The 18,791-nt window shown below is 51.9% G+C and overlaps 1 pseudogene; it reads right to left on the reverse strand.

The window, feature by feature from the left end:
* The window catches only part of LOC123106476 (BTB/POZ and MATH domain-containing protein 1-like), a 50,188-nt pseudogene that overhangs the window by 10,573 nt on the left and 20,824 nt on the right, over positions 1-18,791 (reverse strand).

Here is an 18,791-nt window from a genome sequence, read left to right on the forward strand (position 1 = left end):
TGGGAGTTGATCTTCCAGATGAGATAGTGATGTTTCTCCGAAGTCATTACCACCAAGCTGCTAGAGCTTCGTGATGAACTATAATGTATCGGGGACATATATGATGATCCTTGAGATATTCGCGATGTTTGACACCACAAAAGTAGAAATCAAGAAGGAGCATCAATTGTTGATGGTTGGTGAAACCACTAGTTTCAAGAAGGGCAAGGGCAAGAAGGGATACTTCATGAAACGGCAAATCAGCTGCTGCTCTAGTGAAGAAACCCAAAGTTGAACCCAAACCCAAGACTAAGTGCTTCTGTAATAAGGGGAACAGCCACTGGAGCAGAATTACCCTAGATACTTGGTAGATGAGAAGGCTGGCAAGGTCGGTAGAAGTATATTGGATATACATTGTGTTAATGTGTACTTTACTAGTACTCCTAGTAGCACCAGGGTATTAGATACCGGTTCGGTTACTAAGTGTTAGTAACTCGAAATAAAAGCTACGGAATAAACGGAGACTAGCTAAAAGGTGAGATGACGATATGTGTTGGAAGTATTTCCAAGGTTGATCAAATATCGTACGCTCCCTCTACCATCAAGATTGGTGTTTGCGTTGAGCATAGACATGATTGGATTATGTCTATCGCAATACGGTTATTCATTTAAGGAGAATAATGGTTACTCTGTTTATTTGAATAATACCTTCAATGGTCTTGCACCTAAAATGAATGGTTTATTGAATCTCGATCGTAGTGATACACATGTTCATGCCAAAAGATATAAGATAGTAATGATAGTACCACCTACTTGTGGCACTGCCACGTAAGTCATATCGGTATAAAACGCATGAAGAAGCTCCATGTTGATGGATCTTTGGGCTCACTCGTTTTTGAAAAGTTTGAGACATGCGAACCATGTCTATTGGTGTATATGCATGAAGAAACTCCATGCAAATGGACCGTTTGGACTCACTTGATTTTGAATCACTTGAGACATGCAAATCATACCACATGGGCAAGATGACTGAAAGCCTCGTTTTCAGTAAAATGGAACTAGAAAGCAACTTGTTGGAAGTAATACATTTTGATGTGTGCAGTCCAATGAGTGCTGAGGCATGTAGTGGATATCGTTATGTTCTTACTTCACAGATGATTTGAGTAGATGTTGAGTATATTTACTTGATGAATCATGAGTCTGAATTATTGAAAGGTTCAAGTAATTTCAGGGTGAAGTTGAAAGATCGTCGTGACAAGAGGATAAAAGATCTATGATATGATCATAGAGATGAATATCTGAATTACGAGTTTGGCACAGAATTAAGACATTGTGGAAATTGTTTCACAACTAATACAGCCTGGAACACCATAGTGTGATGGTGTGTCCGAACATCATAACTGCACCCTATTGGATATGATGCATACCATGATGTCTCTTATCGAATTACCACGATAGTTTATGGGTTAGGCATTAGAGACAACCACATTTACTTTAAATAGGGCACCACGTAATTCCGATGAGATGACACCGTATGAACTATGGTTTAGAGAAACCTAAGCTGTCATTTCTTAAAAGTTTGGGGCTGCGACGCTTATGTGAAAAAGTTTCAGGCTGATAAGCTCGAACCCAAAGCGGATAAATGCATCTTCATAGGACACCCAAAACAGTTGGGTATACCTCCTGTCTCAGATCCGAAAGCAATAAGGGATTGTTTCTAGAATCGGGTCCTTTCTCGAGGAAAAGTTTCTCTCGAAGGAATTGAGTGGGAGGATGGTGGAGACTTGATGAGGTTATTGAACCGTCACTTCAACTAGTGTATAGCAGGGCACAAAGAGTTGTTCCTGTGGCACCTACACCAATTGAAGTGGAAGCTTATGATATTGATCATGAGACTTCGGATCAAGTCACTCCCAAACCTCGTAGGATGACAAGGATGCGTACTACTTCAGAGTGGTACGTAATCCTGTCTTGGAAGTCATGTTGCTAGACAACAATGAACCTACGAGCTATGGAGAAGCGATGGTGGGCCCGGATTCCGATAAATGGCTCGAGGCCATAAAATCCGAGAGAGGATCCATGTATGAAAACAAAGTGTAGACTTTGGCAGAACGGCTCGATGGTCGTAAGGCTATTGAGTACAGATGGATTTTAAAAGGAAGACGGACAATGATGGTAAGTATCACCATTAAGAAAGCTCGACTTGTCGTTAAGATTTTTTTCCGACAAGTTCAAGGAGTTGACTATGATGAGACTTTCTCACTCGTAGCGATGCTAAGAGTCTGTTGGAATTATATTAGCGATTACTGCATTATTTATGAAATCTTGCAGACAGGATGTCAAAACATTGTTTCCTCGACGATTTTCTTGAGGAAAGGTTGTATGTGATACAACCGGAAGGTTTTGTCAATCCTGAAAGATGCTAATAAGTATGCAAAGCTCCAGCAATCCTTCTAAGGACTGGAGTAAGCATCTCGGAGTTGGAATGTATGCTTTGATGAGATGATCAAAGATTTTGGGTGTATACAAAGTTTATGAGAAACTTGTATTTCCAAAGAAGTGAGTGGGAGCACTATAGAATTTCCGATGAGTATGTGTTGTTAACATGTTGTTGATCGGAAATGATGTAGAATTTCTAGAAAGCATGCAGAGTTATTTGAAAAGTGTTTTTCAATGGAAAGCCTGGATTAAGCTACTTGAACATTGAGCATCAAGATCTATAAGGATAGATCAAAACGCTTAATGGTACTTTCAAATGAGCACATACCTTGACATGATCTTGAAGGTGTTCAAGATGGATCAGTCAAAGAAGGAGTTCTTGCCTGAGTTGTAAGGTATGAAGTTAAGACTTAAAGCTCGACCACGGCAGAAGAAAGAGAAAGGACGAATGTCGTCCCCTATGCTTTTGTCATAGGCTCTATACGGTATGCCATGCTGAGTACCGCACCTGATGTGTGCCTTGCCACATGTCTGGCAAGAGGGTACAAAGGTGATCCAGGAGTGGATCACCAGATAGCGGTCAAAATTGTCCTTGGAGTAATAAGGACGTGTTTCTCGATTATGGAGGTGATAAAGAGTTCGGCGTAAAGGGTTACATCGATGCAAGCTTTAACACCTATCCGAATGACTCTGAGTAGCAAACCGGATACGTATAGTGGAGCAACCATTTGGAATAGCTCCAAGTGGAGCGTGGAAGCAGCATTTATAATATGACCTAGAGATTTGCGAAGTACATACGGATCTGAATGTTGCAGACCCGTTGACTAAAACCTCTCTCACAAGCAAAACATGATCAAACCCAGAACTCATTGAGTCTTAATCACATGATGATGTGAACTAGTTTAGTGACACTAGTAAACTCTTTGGATGTTGGTCACATGGCGATGTGACCTGTGAGTGTTAATCACATGGCGATGTGAACTAGATTATTGACTCTAGTGCAAGTGGGAGACTGTTGGAAATATGCCCTAGAGGCAATAATAAATTGATTATTATTATATTTCCTTGTTCATGATAATCGTTTATTATCCATGCTAGAATTGTATTGATAGGAAACTCAGATACATGTGTGGATACATAGACAACACCATGTCCCTAGTAAGCCTCTAGTTGACTAGCTCGTTGATCAATAGATGGTTACGGTTTCCTGACCATGGACATTGGATGTCGTTGATGACGGGATCACATCATTAGGAGAATGATGTGATGGACAAGACCCAATCCTAAGCATAGCACAAGATCGTGTAGTTCGCATGCTAAAGCTTTTCTAATGTCAAGTATCATTTCCTCAGACCATGAGATTGTGCAACTCCCGGATACCGTAGGAATACTTTGGGTGTGCCAAACGTCACAACGTAACTGGGTGGCTATAAAGGTGCACTACGGGTATCTCCGAAAGTGTCTGTTGGGTTGGCACGAATCGAGACTGGGATTTGTCACTCCGTGTAAACGGAGAGGTATCTCTGGGCCCACTCGGTAGGACATCATCATAATGTGCACAATGTGACCAGGAGTTGATCATGGGATGATGTGTTACGGAACGAGTAAAGAGACTTGCCAGTAACGAGATTGAACAAGGTATCGGGATACCGACGATCGAATCTTGGGCAAGTATCGTACCGCTAGACAAAGGGAATTGTATACGGGATTGATCGAATCCTCGACATCGTGGTTCATCCGATGAGATCATCGTGGAACATGTAGGAACCAACGGGTATCCAGATCCTGCTGTTGGTTATTGACCGGAGAACGTCTCGGTCATGTCTGCATGGTTTCCGAACCCGTAGGGTCTACACACTTAAGGTTCGATGACGCTAGGGTTATAAGGAATAGATATACGTGGTTACCGAATGTTGTTCGGAGTCCCGAATGAGATCCCGGACGTCATGAGGAGTTCCGGAATGGTCCGGAGGTAAAGATTTATATATGGGAAGTCCTGTTTTGGTCACCGGAAAAGTTTCGGGTTTTACCGGTAGTGTACCGGGACCACCGGAGGGGTCCGGGGGTCCACCAAGTGGGGCCACCAGCCCCGGAGGGCTGCATGGGCCAAGTGTGGGAGGGGACCAGCCCCAGGTGGGCTGGTGCGCCCCCCCACCAAGGCCCAAGGCGCCTCCAAGAGGGAAGGGGGCAAACCCTAGGGCAGATGGGCCCTAAGGCCCACCCCAGGTGCGCCTCCCCCTCTCCCCCTTGTGGCCGCCACCCAGATGGGATCTGGGGGGCTGCCGCCACCCCTAGGGAGGGAACCCTAGGTGGGGGCGCAGCCCCTCCCCTCCCCCTATATATACTTGAGGTTTGGGCTGCCCAAGACACACGAGTTCCTCTCCTTCTTGGCGCAGCCCTACCCCTCTCCCTCCTCGTCTCTTGCGGTGCTTGGCGAAGCCCTACTGGAGTACCACGCTCCTCCACCACCACCACGCCGTTGTGCTGCTGCTGTATGGAGTCTTCCTCAACCTCTCCCTCTCTCCTTGCTAGATCAAGGCATGGGAGACGTCACCGGGCTGTACGTGTGTTGAACGCGGAGGTGCCGTCCGTTCGGCACTAGGATCTCCGGTGATTTGAATCACGACGAGTATGACTCCTTCAACCCCGTTCTCTTGAATGCTTCCGCTTAGCAATCTACAAGGGTATGTAGATACACTCTCCTTCCCCTCGTTGTTGGTTTCTCCATAGATAGATCTTGGTGACACGTAGGAAAATTTTGAATTTTTGCTACGTTACCCATCAGTGGCATCATGAGCTAGGTCTATTGCGTAGATTCTATGCACGAGTAGAACACAAAGTAGTTGTGGGCGTTGATTTTGTACAATATGCTTACCGTTACTAGTCCAATCTTGTTTCGACGGTATTGTGGGATGAAGCGGCCTGGACCGACCTTACACGTACTCTTACGTGAGACAGGTTCCACTGACTGACATGCACTAGTTGCATAAGGTGGCTAGCGGGTGCCAGTCTCTCCCACTTTAGTCGGAACAGATTTGATGAAAAGGGTCCTTATGAAGGGTAAATAGCAATTGGCATATCACGTTGTGGTTTTGCGTAGGTAAGAAACGTTCTTGCTAGAAACCCATAGCAGCCACGTAAAACAAGCAAACAACAATTAGAGGACGTCTAACTTGTTTTTGCAGGGTATGCCATGTGATGTGATATGGCCAAAAGGATGTGATGAATGATATATGTGATGTATGAGATTGATCATGTTCTTGTAATAGGAATCACGACTTGCATGTCGATGAGTATGACAACCGGCAGGAGCCATAGGAGTTGTCTTTATTTATTGTATGACCTGCGTGTCATTGAACAACGCCATGTAATTACTTTACTTTATTGCTAACCGGTAGCCATAGTTGTAGAAGTAATAGTTGGCGAGCAACTTCATGGAGACACGATGATGGAGATCATGATGATGGAGATCATAGTGTCATGCCGGTGACAAGATGATCATGGAGCCCCAAGATGGAGATCAAAGGAGCTATATGATATTGGCCATATCATGTCACTATTATTTGATTGCATGTGATGTTTATCATGTTTTTGCATCTTGTTTACTTAGAACGATGGTAGTAAATAAGATGATCCCTCATAATAATTTCAAGAAATTGTTCCCCCTAACTGTGCACCGTTGCGACAGTTCGTTGTTTCGAAGCACCACGTGATGATCGGGTGTGATAGATTCTAACGTTCACATACAACGGGTGTAAGACAGATTTACACACGCGAAACACTTAGGTTGACTTGACGAGCCTAGCATGTACAGACATGGCCTCGGAACACAAGAGACCGAAAGGTCGAGCATGAGTCGTATGGTAGATACGATCAACATGAAGATGTTCACCGATGATGACTAGTCCGTCTCACGTGATGATCGGACATGGCCTAGTTGACTCGGATCATGTAATCACTTAGATGACTAGAGGGATGTCTATCTGAGTGGGAGTTAATAAGATGAACTTAATTATCCTGAACATAGTCAAAAGGTCTTCGCAAATTATGTTATAGCTCGCGCTTTAGTTCTACTGTTTAGATATGTTCCTAGAGAAAATTTAGTTGAAAGATGATAGTAGCAATTGTGCGGACTAGGTCCGTAAACTGAGGATTGTCCTCATTGCTTCATAGAAGGCTTATGTCCTTAATGCACCGCTCAGTGTGCTGAACATTGAACGTTGTCTGTGGATGTTGCGAACATCTGACATACACATTTTGATAACTACGTGATAGTTCAGTTAAACGGTTTAGAGTTGAGGCACCGAAGACGTTTTGAAACGTCGCGAAACATATGAGATGTTTCGAGGGCTGAAATTGGGATTTCAGGCTCGTGCCCACGTCAAGAGGTATGAGACCTCTGACGATTTTCTTAGCCTGCAAACTAAGGAGAAAAGCACAATTGTTGAGCTTGTGCTCAGATTGTCAGAGTACAACAATCATTTGAATCGAGTGGGAGTTGATCTTCCAGATGAGATAGTGATGTTTCTCCGAAGTCATTACCACCAAGCTGCTAGTGCTTCGTGATGAACTATAATGTATCGGGGACATATATGACGATCCTTGAGATATTCGCGATGTTTGACACCACAAAAGTAGAAATCAAGAAGGAGCATCAATTGTTGATGGTTGGTGAAACCACTAGTTTCAAGAAGGGCAAGGGCAAGAAGGGATACTTCATGAAACGGCAAATCAGCTGCTGCTCTAGTGAAGAAACCCAAAGTTGAACCCAAACCCGAGACTAAGTGCTTCTGTAATAAGGGGAACAGCCACTGGAGCAGAATTACCCTAGATACTTGGTAGATGAGAAGGCTGGCAAGGTCGGTAGAAGTATATTGGATATACATTGTGTTAATGTGTACTTTACTAGTACTCCTAGTAGCACCAGGGTATTGGATACTGGTTCGGTTACTAAGTGTTAGTAACACGAAATAAAAGCTACGGAATAAACCGAGACTAGCTAAAAGGTGAGATGACGATATGTGTTGGAAGTATTTCCAAGGTTGATCAAATATCGTACGCTCCCTCTACCATCAAGATTGGTGTTTGCGTTGAGCATAGACATGATTGGATTATGTCTATCGCAATACGGTTATTCATTTAAGGAGAATAATGGTTACTCTGTTTATTTTAATAATACCTTCAATGGTCTTGCACCTAAAATGAATGGTTTATTGAATCTCGATCGTAGTGATACACATGTTCATGCCAAAAGATATAAGATAGTAATGATAGTACCACCTACTTGTGGCACTACCACGTGAGTCATATCGGTATAAAACGCATGAATAAGCTCCATGTTGATTGATCTTTGGCCTCACTCGTTTTTGAAAAGTTTGAGACATGCGAACCATGTCTATTGGTGTATATGCATGAAGAAACTCCATGCAAATGGACCGTTTGGACTCACTTGATTTTGAATCACTTGAGACATGCAAATCATACCACATGGGCAAGATGACTGAAAGCCTCGTTTTCAGTAAAATGGAACTAGAAAGCAACTTGTTGGAAGTAATACATTTTGATGTGTGCAGTCCAATGAGTGCTGAGGCATGTGGCGTTGTCGGACCCAACCTCAATCGAGGTTCTGATCCGAAGGACAGGGAGGAGCTGGATGATGGACTGCCAGAACTGTGAACCACCCGAACGCTGGCAGAAGGCGAGAGGCTGACCCCAGAGGTACTTCTACTGAATCATGCGGAGCCATAGTCCACCATCACCATTCGCGATCCGCCAAAGCCACTTAGTCAGAAGGGCAATGTTCATGCGTTTGGAGGACATGATACCCAGACCGCCCTGGTCGCGGGGTTTGCAGATCTCCGACCACCTGACCATGTGGTACTTCTGCTTATCTCCCTCGCCGGCCCAGAAGAAATGCCCCTGGACGGTGGCAATCTCGTGATGGAGGGTCTCAGGAAGGCTGTAGAAGCTCATGATGAATAACAGTAGACTGGAGAGGGATGAGTTAATGAGCATAGTGTGGGCCGCTTTCGAGAGCCATCTACCCTGCCAGGGTTCAATCCGGTGTTGAAGCTTTCCCACCGTGGGGCGGAGCTCGGCCATCGTAAGCCTGGAGTCGCTAATGGGGATCCCCAGGTAAGTCATGGGGAAGCAGCCGAGGTGGCAGTTAAGCTAATCCGCAATGCTCTGGCGCTCTTCTTGGGTGTAGCCCAAGACCATCACCTCACTCTTGTCAAAGTTGATCTTAAGGCCGGCCATTTGCTGAAAGCACAGCAGGAGAAACTTGAGGTTGGAGATATCACTCTCTGAACCCTCCACCATGATAATGGTGTCATCCGCATATTGGAGGAGGGAGACTCCGTTCCCCCCAACCAGATGCGATACTATTCCCTTAATGTGGCCAGCTGCCTTGGCCCTATCAAGGATGGCCGCCAGGGCATCAACCACCATGTTAAATAGGAACGGGGAGAAGGGGTCGCCCTGACGCACCCCACAAAGTGTGGGGATGAATGGGCCAATCTCCCCATTGATGTTCACTGCAGTGCGACCCGAGGAAACCATCTGCATCACCTTGGTCACCCAACGGTCATCGTAACCCTTACGAAGGAGACATTCCCGAAGGAAGGTCCAACTAACCGTGTCATAGGCCTTGTGGAAATCCAGTTTCAGTAAGACTGCCTTGAGGTGTTTGGAGTGCACCTCATGGAGCGCTTCGTGGAACACCAAGACTCCATCAAGGATATAACGGCCCTGAATGAAGGCTGACTGGTCCAGGTGGGTGATCCGGTCAGCGATAGGAGCCGCCCTAATGGCGTACCCCTTGGCAAGGATGCGGAAGATGACATTAATCACCGTAATCGGCCGAAATTGTCGGATGCCGGACGCCCCAGCCTCCTTGGGGATGAGAGTGATTACCCCATAGTTCAGCCGGGCGAGGTCAATGGATCCTACAAAGAACTCGTCAAACAGGGCCATCACCTCAGGTTTGATCACCTCCCAGAAAGTCTGGTAGAACTTGACTGGGAGTCCATCCGGCCCAGGAGCCGAGGATGGGTTCATGCTCTTAATTGCCGCCCATACTTCAGCCTCAGAGAACGGGGCCGTGAGGGCCGCGTTGTCCAAGGGCGTGACGTAGCAGTGGGCCGGCCAGATATCTTGTGCTAAGGCAAGACCTCCCCGAGGGGAGGCAGAGAATAGGTCTCTGTAAAAGCCGTCAACATGGGCCCGGATCTCCTCAGGCCGCTAAAGGAGGGTCGCTCCGTCCCACAGGAGGGGGATGGAGTTACCGCGTCTGCGGCCATTAGAGATGGCCTGGAAGTAGGACGTATTGGCGCCCCCCTTGAGGACCCAATTCTGCGTACCTCGTAAGCGCTAGTATGCCTCCTCGTCGGTGTAGATGACCATGAGCTGATCTTCCAGGTCATATCTAAGCATCCATTCGTCCGCCGATAAGCTGGCGGCGTCAGCCCGTAGGTCAAGGGCCTGAATGTTCTCAAGGAAGGCTTTCTTCCGCTCACGGATATTCCGGCCCACATTGGCGCCCTACCCTTTCATGAATTGTCGTGACCGTTTGGCACAGAAATGCCATGAATCAACGGCGGGGAGGGCATGGTGGGGGGCATCACGCGCCTCTCGCCATCTGGCAACCACTACGGTAGTAAATCCAGGCTGGCGAAGCCAGAAGGTTTCGAAGCGGAAGCGGGGCAGCAGGGGTGGGCGTTCATTCTCCGAAGAAAGGAGTAGGGGGGCATGGTCTGAACCAATCCGCGTAATCGCCCGGAGCGAAGCTAGGGGGCAGCGAATGTCCCACTCAGGGGAGGCGAAGACCTGATCGAGGACCGAGCGAGTCGGATCAACTTGGCAGTTTGTCCAAGTGAACTTGGCCCCGACCCGATCGAGCTCTCGCAGCCCCATGTCAGCAATGTAGTCATTGAACATTTGCATGCGAGGGAAGTTCACTAAATTATTGCTCTTGTCTTCTTCTGTCCTGATGAGGTTGAAGTCGCCGCCCATTACCACCGGTAGCTGGGCGGAGGCTACCTTCCTACGGAGCTCCGCGGGGAAGGTCTCAGACTGGCGATGATCGGCAGGGCCATAAACCGCAATGATTTCCCATTTGAAACTGAGGGCCCGCTCAAACACCTCCATGCTAACGAAGAACTCTCCCTGGTCCATGCTTCCTACCTCAAAGGTGGCATCCTTCACGCCTAGGAGGATGCCACCTGAGTGGCCCGTACTCCCACTAGAAGGGAGCCAATGCCAAGCGAACAAGTCGGAGCTCAGATGCTCAAGTTCCGACAGGGAGAATTCGGCACGCATTGTTTCTTGGATTGCCACAATGTCGATTCGCTCAGTTCGCATGTATTCTATGAGTTGGCGGTGCCGACCATCTTGGCCGAAACCGCGGATGTTCCAGAAGAGGGTCCGCGTCACGCATCCATCAGGGGGCTGCTTGACCCCAAGACACGTGAGGCGCTCTGGGCGCGGATGGCAGCAGTACGCGAGCGGGTGCGGCCCCGGATCTCACCCGGTGCGGCCGCCACGAGGGAGGCGACACTCGAAGCAACCCCGGAAGGGGCGGCCGATGAGGGGGGAGATGAGCACGGGCCTCGGCCAAATGACCATCGAGGATTTCCCGCGCGCGTATCGCCTCGATCTGAACTAGAGGGGGGGCAACCTCCCCCTGAACACTATGGCTGAGTTCGCTGCCACCTTAGCTAGGTGGCCAAGCGGAGCCGACTCCAAAGCAGAGAAGGAACAAGTAGCCGAGGTGGCCGGAATGGATGGGGTACCTGACTCGAGGTTCCTGGAAGCGGCCCGAAGCGCAGCCCGCTCGGGAAAGGGCAGAGCCAGGCTACCCGCTGGCCTGGTCGCCTCAATCCGAGCGTTGCGTCGCGAGGAAGTCACTGGGGTCGAGGTCGACCGGCCCCTCCTGGAGTACGCTGCAGACCGAGGCGGGAGTGGGGGGCGGCCACCGAGGCGGCCACCATCGCAGACCCCCCACAGAGGGCGGTGCACGAGGGGGCCAAGGGGCGGGTCGGCGAAGAGGCGGGCGCGGTCGGGACCAGAGCCATCGGCACCGGGGTCACGTCCAGTACAGGGAGGGACGCACGCATCCCCAGGTCCGCCCGACCCGGGGTGGCGCGGGGAGAGGGAGGGGCGGGTCCCCTTCCGGGACCGGCCCATCCCCCTCGGGAGGTGAAGGAGCATCCGGCGAGGGTGGGGAAGCAGGCAAGGAGACGATCCCAGTGGAGAGCTCAGCGATGATGGAGGGAGGCACACCGGCAGGGGAGCGGGGGGACGATGCCGGGAAAACGTCAAGGCTCACGTCGGAGGCATCACTCCCGTCCGAAGGGGGTGTGGGGGCTGCCCCGTGGCCGCGGCCGGCGCCCGAGCCACCCCTGGAAGCAGCTGGGGGAGGAGGAGGAGCGCGAGGGTTGTCCTCAGACTCGTTGTCATCGTCCTCCGATCCAGAGTGCCGGTCATGGCGAGGGCCACAATCATTGCGGTGCCCCCCAGGCCCCCACCATCGAGGCCGCCCAAGAGGCTGTCGTCGGGGATGCGGGGGCGGCCGATGTGGTTCGGCGGCTTGGGAGAGATCCGAAGGTCGAACCGCTGGTCGTTGAAGAACACCCGGACCGTGGCCCGGAGCTTGGACGAGTCAAGGCATTTGACCTTGACCCGCACCTCCTCCTCCTTGCGGAGTGAGAGCTCGTCCACCACGACCACCTTACTGAGGAGGTGGGACATGTTCCGAATGACCCTCTCCGAGCGCGTGATGTCGGGGAGGCCGCCGATGAGAATCCATGCCTGTCAAGGACGGCCACAGCCAGGGGGTCCCGGACCGGCACAGAGATGTCCACTACCAGCTTGTAGAGCGTGAGGGTGATGTCGCCGCTGCGGGTGCCGTAACCGTGACTAACAACATCGGGGAAGACCACCGAGAACTGGTTGCCAGATAGAAGAGTGGCCTGCCAGTCCCAAGTGCAGTGGTAGAGGTGGTTGAGCTCGGCCTCGATCATCTCTAGGGACGCCACCCCGTCCTGGACGGTGATGATCGCGAGGAGCGAGGGTGAGGGAGGAGGGAGGTACGAGACCTCAATGTGGAAGAAGCCGAGACCCTCAATCCCATGCCCGTACATCATCGACTCCTCCAGCATCGGCCGATCGGGGCAAAGGGCAGCCGGATGGCCAGAGTCGGCGCAAACGAAGCAGCACTGGGGGTGGGAGCATGCCACCTGGGAGTGTCCGGCAATGCCGTAGTTGAAGCACTTGATGAGGTCGGCGGCCTGGTCATCGGGGAGGAGGGCGGTCAGAGCGGGGATGGTCGGGTCGCGTGCCGAGGAGTGGAGTAGGCCGGGCCGGAGCCCCTCCCCATGCCCCTCTTCTTCTTGCGCTTGGGGCCTGCCTTGCCCCGACCAGCACCGTTGGTACCCGGCGGGAAGCTAGGCTCACCGCGAGGGGGCTGGTAGTGGCGCGGCTCCGCGAGAGGCGCAGGGGGATGCGCACGGGCAGGGGAGCGGGACCGCCCGCTTCGGCGCGGCGAGCAGTCGCCATCACGGCGGCGAGGAGGGGATGGGGACAGGTGGCGCTGAACCCGCCAGTCGGTGGCCTGCGTGGGCGAGCGGGACCTAGAGCGGTCCCTGCATTCAGCCCGGACCGACGAGCGACGGGGAGGAGAACGGTATTCAGAGCGTGGGGGCAAGCGACGGTCGGAGCGGGGAGGGGAGCGGCGGCCATCGCGAGCCGACAACTGACGGAGGAGATCGGTCTCGAGGCGCGCCGTGTCATGGGAGGGGCAGGGCGCCGCGTGGTGCTCGTCCGCCCGCCGCTTGTGGCGGGGGCACCGTCATCCCACGCGCGGGGCATGGCCGCCGACGAGGATGGGGCTGAGGGGGCACCGAACAGAGGGGCGGCAGCTGGGGGGGGCTCGGGGGAGGATCTCTAGGGTTCCAGGCGCGGCCACGGGGGTGGAGTGCGGGATTGGGGGGCGCGGGAGCCCAGCCGGGAGCCAGATAGACTGGCGGACCGCGTGGGCCGGCCCATGGGCGTCCGCATGGGGGAGGCCCAGAACAGAGGGTGTAGCGGTCCGGCAAGGGACAAACGGCCCAAGGACCGTCTGACCCAAAGCCTCACGTCCCAGCCAGCGGGGCAGGGGGATGGGCGTGAGGGTTTCCCTCGTCGCCGTCATCCCTGCGGCGGCCGGTGCCAGAGCCAAGGGGGGAGCGGGCCAAGATCGCTATGGGCCCCGGCTGGGGGAGAGGCGAAGCGAGGACGAGCCGAACGCCGCGATGAAAGGCCTGAAGGGCGAGGTGCGGCGAAGAGGAGGGATGCACCGAGCCGTCGCGATGCGGGGGGGAGCAATGGCCGGGGAAGGAGGGGACCCGAGGGGCGCGGGGCGCCAGGAGAAGCACACCCGTCCCTGGTCGGACCACCCCGCGACACCCCACGCCTGAGCGCGGTGGCGGCGAGCGGCCCTGGAGCCCAAGGAGGCAGCTTTCCAGGACGGGGATGGGTGCGCAGCACCCACGGGCCAGCGAGTCCGAGCGGGGGTAGTGGAGCCGCCCTGCCGGGGCAAGGGGACAGTCACCACCCGAGCCACAACCGGCCGCAGTGGCGTGTCGCGGCGGACCACCGGACGACCGGCCGCCACATCCTCGACCTCCGCGAGGTCAGCCCATCAAGGCATCGGCTTCGGCGCCAGGGCCAGGGGGAGGGAGGAGGTGGGGACGGATGGGGTAGTCAGCGGCGAGGGGCCAACAGGGGCGGCCGACAGCGGCGGAAGCGGGGGCGGCGAGGCCGCGGGCAGCGGGTCGCCGGAGGCCGCAGGCGGCTGGTTGCAGGAGCTCGTCTCCCTCTCTAACTTTCGGATCGATTTGTTTGACTGCATTTTCATCCCCCGCCATTTACTTTCCGGGCAATAGCAGATAGGGACTAGATAGAGGTGCCCAGAGCTTTGCTTCCCACGGGGTCCGCTTTGCAATTACGCTGCCAACCAAAAACAAACGGTCAAGTGCAGATTTGGTATGACTTGTTAGAATGAACACAATTTTAGCATCACACAAACCTGCTCTTCAGAATCTTCAATGCCGTTCATTGCTTTTAGAAGAGGATTCCTTGGTCGGACAGGGGGCGGCAGGTTGTGGTCTGCGCGATGCAATGCTACAACCAGCCATGGTTCATGAGAGTCATTGTCAATACCCTGCAAGACAACCTGAACTGCCTAATTCGTCGCTAGCATGGTACTGACTACAAAATGAGCAACTATATCTAGAATTTACCCCAAGCAGGCATACAAGGTCCTGGGAGGAGCAGTTATTGCCACCGTTGGTGTATTTACATCCCCGTAACAAATATTGTAACAAACTTAACAAGAATATAGGTTCTAGAATTCATAAGCGGATATGCCTCTGCCAGCGAATCAAATTTAATTACCATTTGTATTTACAATTATTTTACATAGCCACTGAATACCCAAAGTTTCTCACTGACTGAAAGAGAAAATACGAAGGGCCTGGGCAGGGCAACTAGCTGGCGAGAGAAGAGACGAATCCCCAACTTAGTAGATATAGAGAGAAGCTTGACCAACAATGGCGTCGCTGGCTACTCACCCAATAATCTCACAAGCCTTCTACACCGGCTGCAAAAGTCAGAAGGAACTGGGAACAAATCGTCATCAGATATCGCTTCTTCCCAGCTTCTGCGAAGCGCGCAACCTGAATCAATGTGGAACAGGATAGGGGGATATTTGGGCCATACCTGAGGAAGAAAGTGCAAGACGGTGGTGGAGTCGAAACCCACATCACACGATTCACGGTAGGGGGGCGGTCAAAAGTTACAAGACGATGTGAAAATTTACAGGGGATGAGTTGACGTAATCTGAAAAGGCACTACCGGAATCGCCCCCTATGCCGACGGCCCTGGCCTGAGTCCCGTTGGGATAGACCTATGCCGACGGCCCCTGTCGGCATAGGGCCGTCGGCAACATATGCGTCGGCACAGCCAGGGAGGCCGTCGGCATATATGATACGCCGATGGGGGGCATACATCTATTCCGACGGCCCGGGCTGTCGGCAACTATCACGCCTAACGGCGGCCGCCGTCAAGTCTGCCCAACGACTGGTCGCCACGTGGCACCTAGGCCATCGGCTTAGTCAAAAACTATGCCGACGGATCGACCGTCGGCATAGGTGTGCCACGTGGCGACCAGCCGCTGCTCGTGGACCAGGGCTATGCCGACGGCTGGGCCGTCGGATAGTCCTTCATACAGAGCTCCCAGTAGCTGACACGTGGGCGCCTATGCCGACGGTCTAGCCGTCGGCACAGTTTTTAAACTAAGCCGACGGCTAGGCCGTCGGCATAGGTGCCACGTGTCAGCTACTGGGAGCTCACGCTAGCCCTATGCCCACGGCCTAGCCGTCGGCATAGTTTGCTTTTGCTTTTTTTTCTTTTTTCTGTTTGTTTTCAAATCAATTCAATTCAAATAACAGTACATATCAGCAGATATATATGATGGGATAGACATATAAAACACAACGGGATATCATCCGGCACCATCACAACAATATATGCATAAGCATCATCACACACAAGTCTCTAAATGAACATCATCACAACCAACATAAGCATAAGCATATAGAGAAGCACACAAGTCATCTAAATGATCATCACCACACACAAGTCATCTCAAGCATCATCACCACACACAAGGATCATCGAGCACCGCGGAGGTCGTCACCGCCAAGACGGCCGAAGCCCAGGTCGTCACTGCTAGCGGCAGCGCTACCGCCAAGACCGCCTCCGCCTCCACCTCCGCCTCCGCCTCCGTGGATCAGAGTGGTCGGGCTCCGTGTCTCCGGAGTGCTGCGAAGACCACCGCCAACGGTAGATCCACCTGTTCCCTGGATGTTGAAAAGACATATGCACGGGATATATGACTGTGTTGAAAGGCATGACATGCTTTGGGTGAATATATTGGGGATGAACTAACCGGCGAGGGGCCAGCGTTCTATGCCAGAAACTCCTCAAAGCTCATCAGCACTGGTTGTGCTGGAGGGCATTGTGCTGGAGGGAACTGAGGACACCTGCCGGCCGCCATATCCTGAAAAGCTTGCTGCATCTGGCTATCCCTCTGCACTTGGTGTTCATAAAGCCTCTGATGCCACGCCATGGTCTCCTGGCGTGTGTACTCCAGGTAGGCCTACGGTATGACATGATGGAACTCATAAAACTACTAAATGCGGAAAATAAAGTGAGCAATGAAGATAAGAGGGAAAATACTTATAGATTGTTGCTCCTGAAAGAGGGACTGTGTACTGGTCACTGGCTGGCTCGTGCGCTGGCTCAGGCTCGGGTCGATCCGACGAAGCTGTGTGTAGGAGATACTAGGAGTGATCACAGCATCGAGAACCGCCTCCCGACCGTGCTCCTTGGGCCCCATCCTCACCACCGCCATGTCGTCCAGAGGCGCCGCAATGGGGTCAGGTGTGTCAGGATGTAACTTCAGATACGCTTCGGAGTAGGCCTTCTTCCTCCCTGCGGTCTTCTTGCCGTAGTACTTGGGCTCGCCAGGCTTGGGGTCCTTCCGCGTATGGGCGATCTCCCACGCCTGCATGTGTGAGAGCGGCCGCTTCAGTTTCTCCTCCTGCACCACCAAACAGAGGTTAGTCATACATAAGAAAGTGATGGTAAATAGAAGAAGAAGAATGTTTAATGGGGTTAGTCATACATTAACTGCCTTGTGGAGATAGTGGTTTCGGTTTCCCTGAGCATGTACTCCCTCCGTCCCTCGGTTAGCCTTATTTTTGGTTCTCATAGCCGCCCAGGCTCCAGCCTCATCACACCAAAGATCCACCAATGCCGCCCAGGACTCGTCTTTTCCATAACACCAATTTGGACACACCTACATAATAAAAGCATAATGGCATGTAGGTGTGTCCAAATTGGTGTTATGGAAGCATAAAGCATAAAGCATAATGTACCACAAGGTAATGAAAGCATAATGAAAGCATAATATATGAAAGCATAATGAAAAATCTTTTATACTTACCGCCAAGAACTCGGGCCTCTCCAAGGTAATGCCCATCCTCCGCGCTTCTTCCTTGGTCATCTTCACACCAAGATAGTCGTGGTAGTATGTGGAGATGGCCACATAGCGCACCTCGTACTGCATCTGGCGGGCCTTCTTCTTGCATTGGCGCAGCACGATCTGGTCCGCTCTAGCCCTGTGCTCCGGAAGAACTCGATAGAATTTCTACAATCATGCATGAAACAAGAATGGAAGAAGCCATGAGTTAAATCATTTCATGAAACTAGAATGGACTTGTTCTTCTGAAGAGAACTCACCCAGAAAGTAGTGATCACGGCCTTGGCATGGGTCTCATGGTCCGCGTGGCGGGCCGCTTCCCAGTGGTCCCAGCTCGTGGCCAAAACCCGACGAGTCCGGCTGCCTGACTGGATCCGGACAGTACAACCCCGGCCAGTATAACTTCAGCAAGACGGTGATGAGGCCGTTGGGAATACGGACCCCTTTAGAATATATCCAGTTGCTGCAAAATAATGAACTATTAGCATGTGACAAGCAAAATAAATAACAACCGGAATAAGCATGTGACAAGCAAAATAATGAACCACTTACTCTTTTCCCATGGGCTCAATGAGCCACTTCTGCTCCTCAGTAGCCGGAACCTGCTTTGGTAGCTTTGCGTTACCACGCAGCCACCCCTTCTTGTCAACCCCCTTCCCGTCACCACCATCATCCCCGCCACCACCCTCCTCCTCGCCTGCCTCCCCCTCCCCAACCTCCTCCCTAACCTCCTCCTCCTCCTCCCCCTCCTCCTTAGAGTGTACCTCACTAGAGGAGGGTACCTCACTAGAGGAGGGCCTCGAAGACAACACCCCTAAGTCGGTGAGGGTGCGCTCTTTCTGGCCGCGACCCCCTGTAGTGGCTCTCCCCCCAGCACGTCGTCCTCTAGAGGCTCTCCCCCGCCCCCTCCTCCTCTAGGGGCACCTCTCCCTCGACCTCCCTGTGAGGAGTCATCGTCAAGTAGCCGAGGGGGAGGATTACGTGCTCGACCACTCCGACTAGGCAGGCCGACGACCTTGCGTAGGAAACCCATGCCATCGGCCTTCCCCTTGCCCATGTTCCACGAACCTGCATTGAAAAGAGAAAAAGCAATTAGTAAATTAATGAAATGAAGGAAAAGGCATGATAATAAACACATTAATAAAAATGCATAAAAAGGCATATTCCTAAACTATAGAAAAAAATACTTGAAACGTACATCTGCTAGAACCCATATGAATCATCACTGTTGTAACCTCTTTCTCGGTCCGTCTCATCATCACTATCAATCATATCATCTTCGTTGTCC

The sequence above is a fragment of the Triticum aestivum genome, chromosome 5A (assembly GCF_018294505.1).
Source record: "Triticum aestivum cultivar Chinese Spring chromosome 5A, IWGSC CS RefSeq v2.1, whole genome shotgun sequence".
In the NCBI taxonomy this organism is placed as follows: Eukaryota; Viridiplantae; Streptophyta; class Magnoliopsida; order Poales; family Poaceae; genus Triticum; species Triticum aestivum.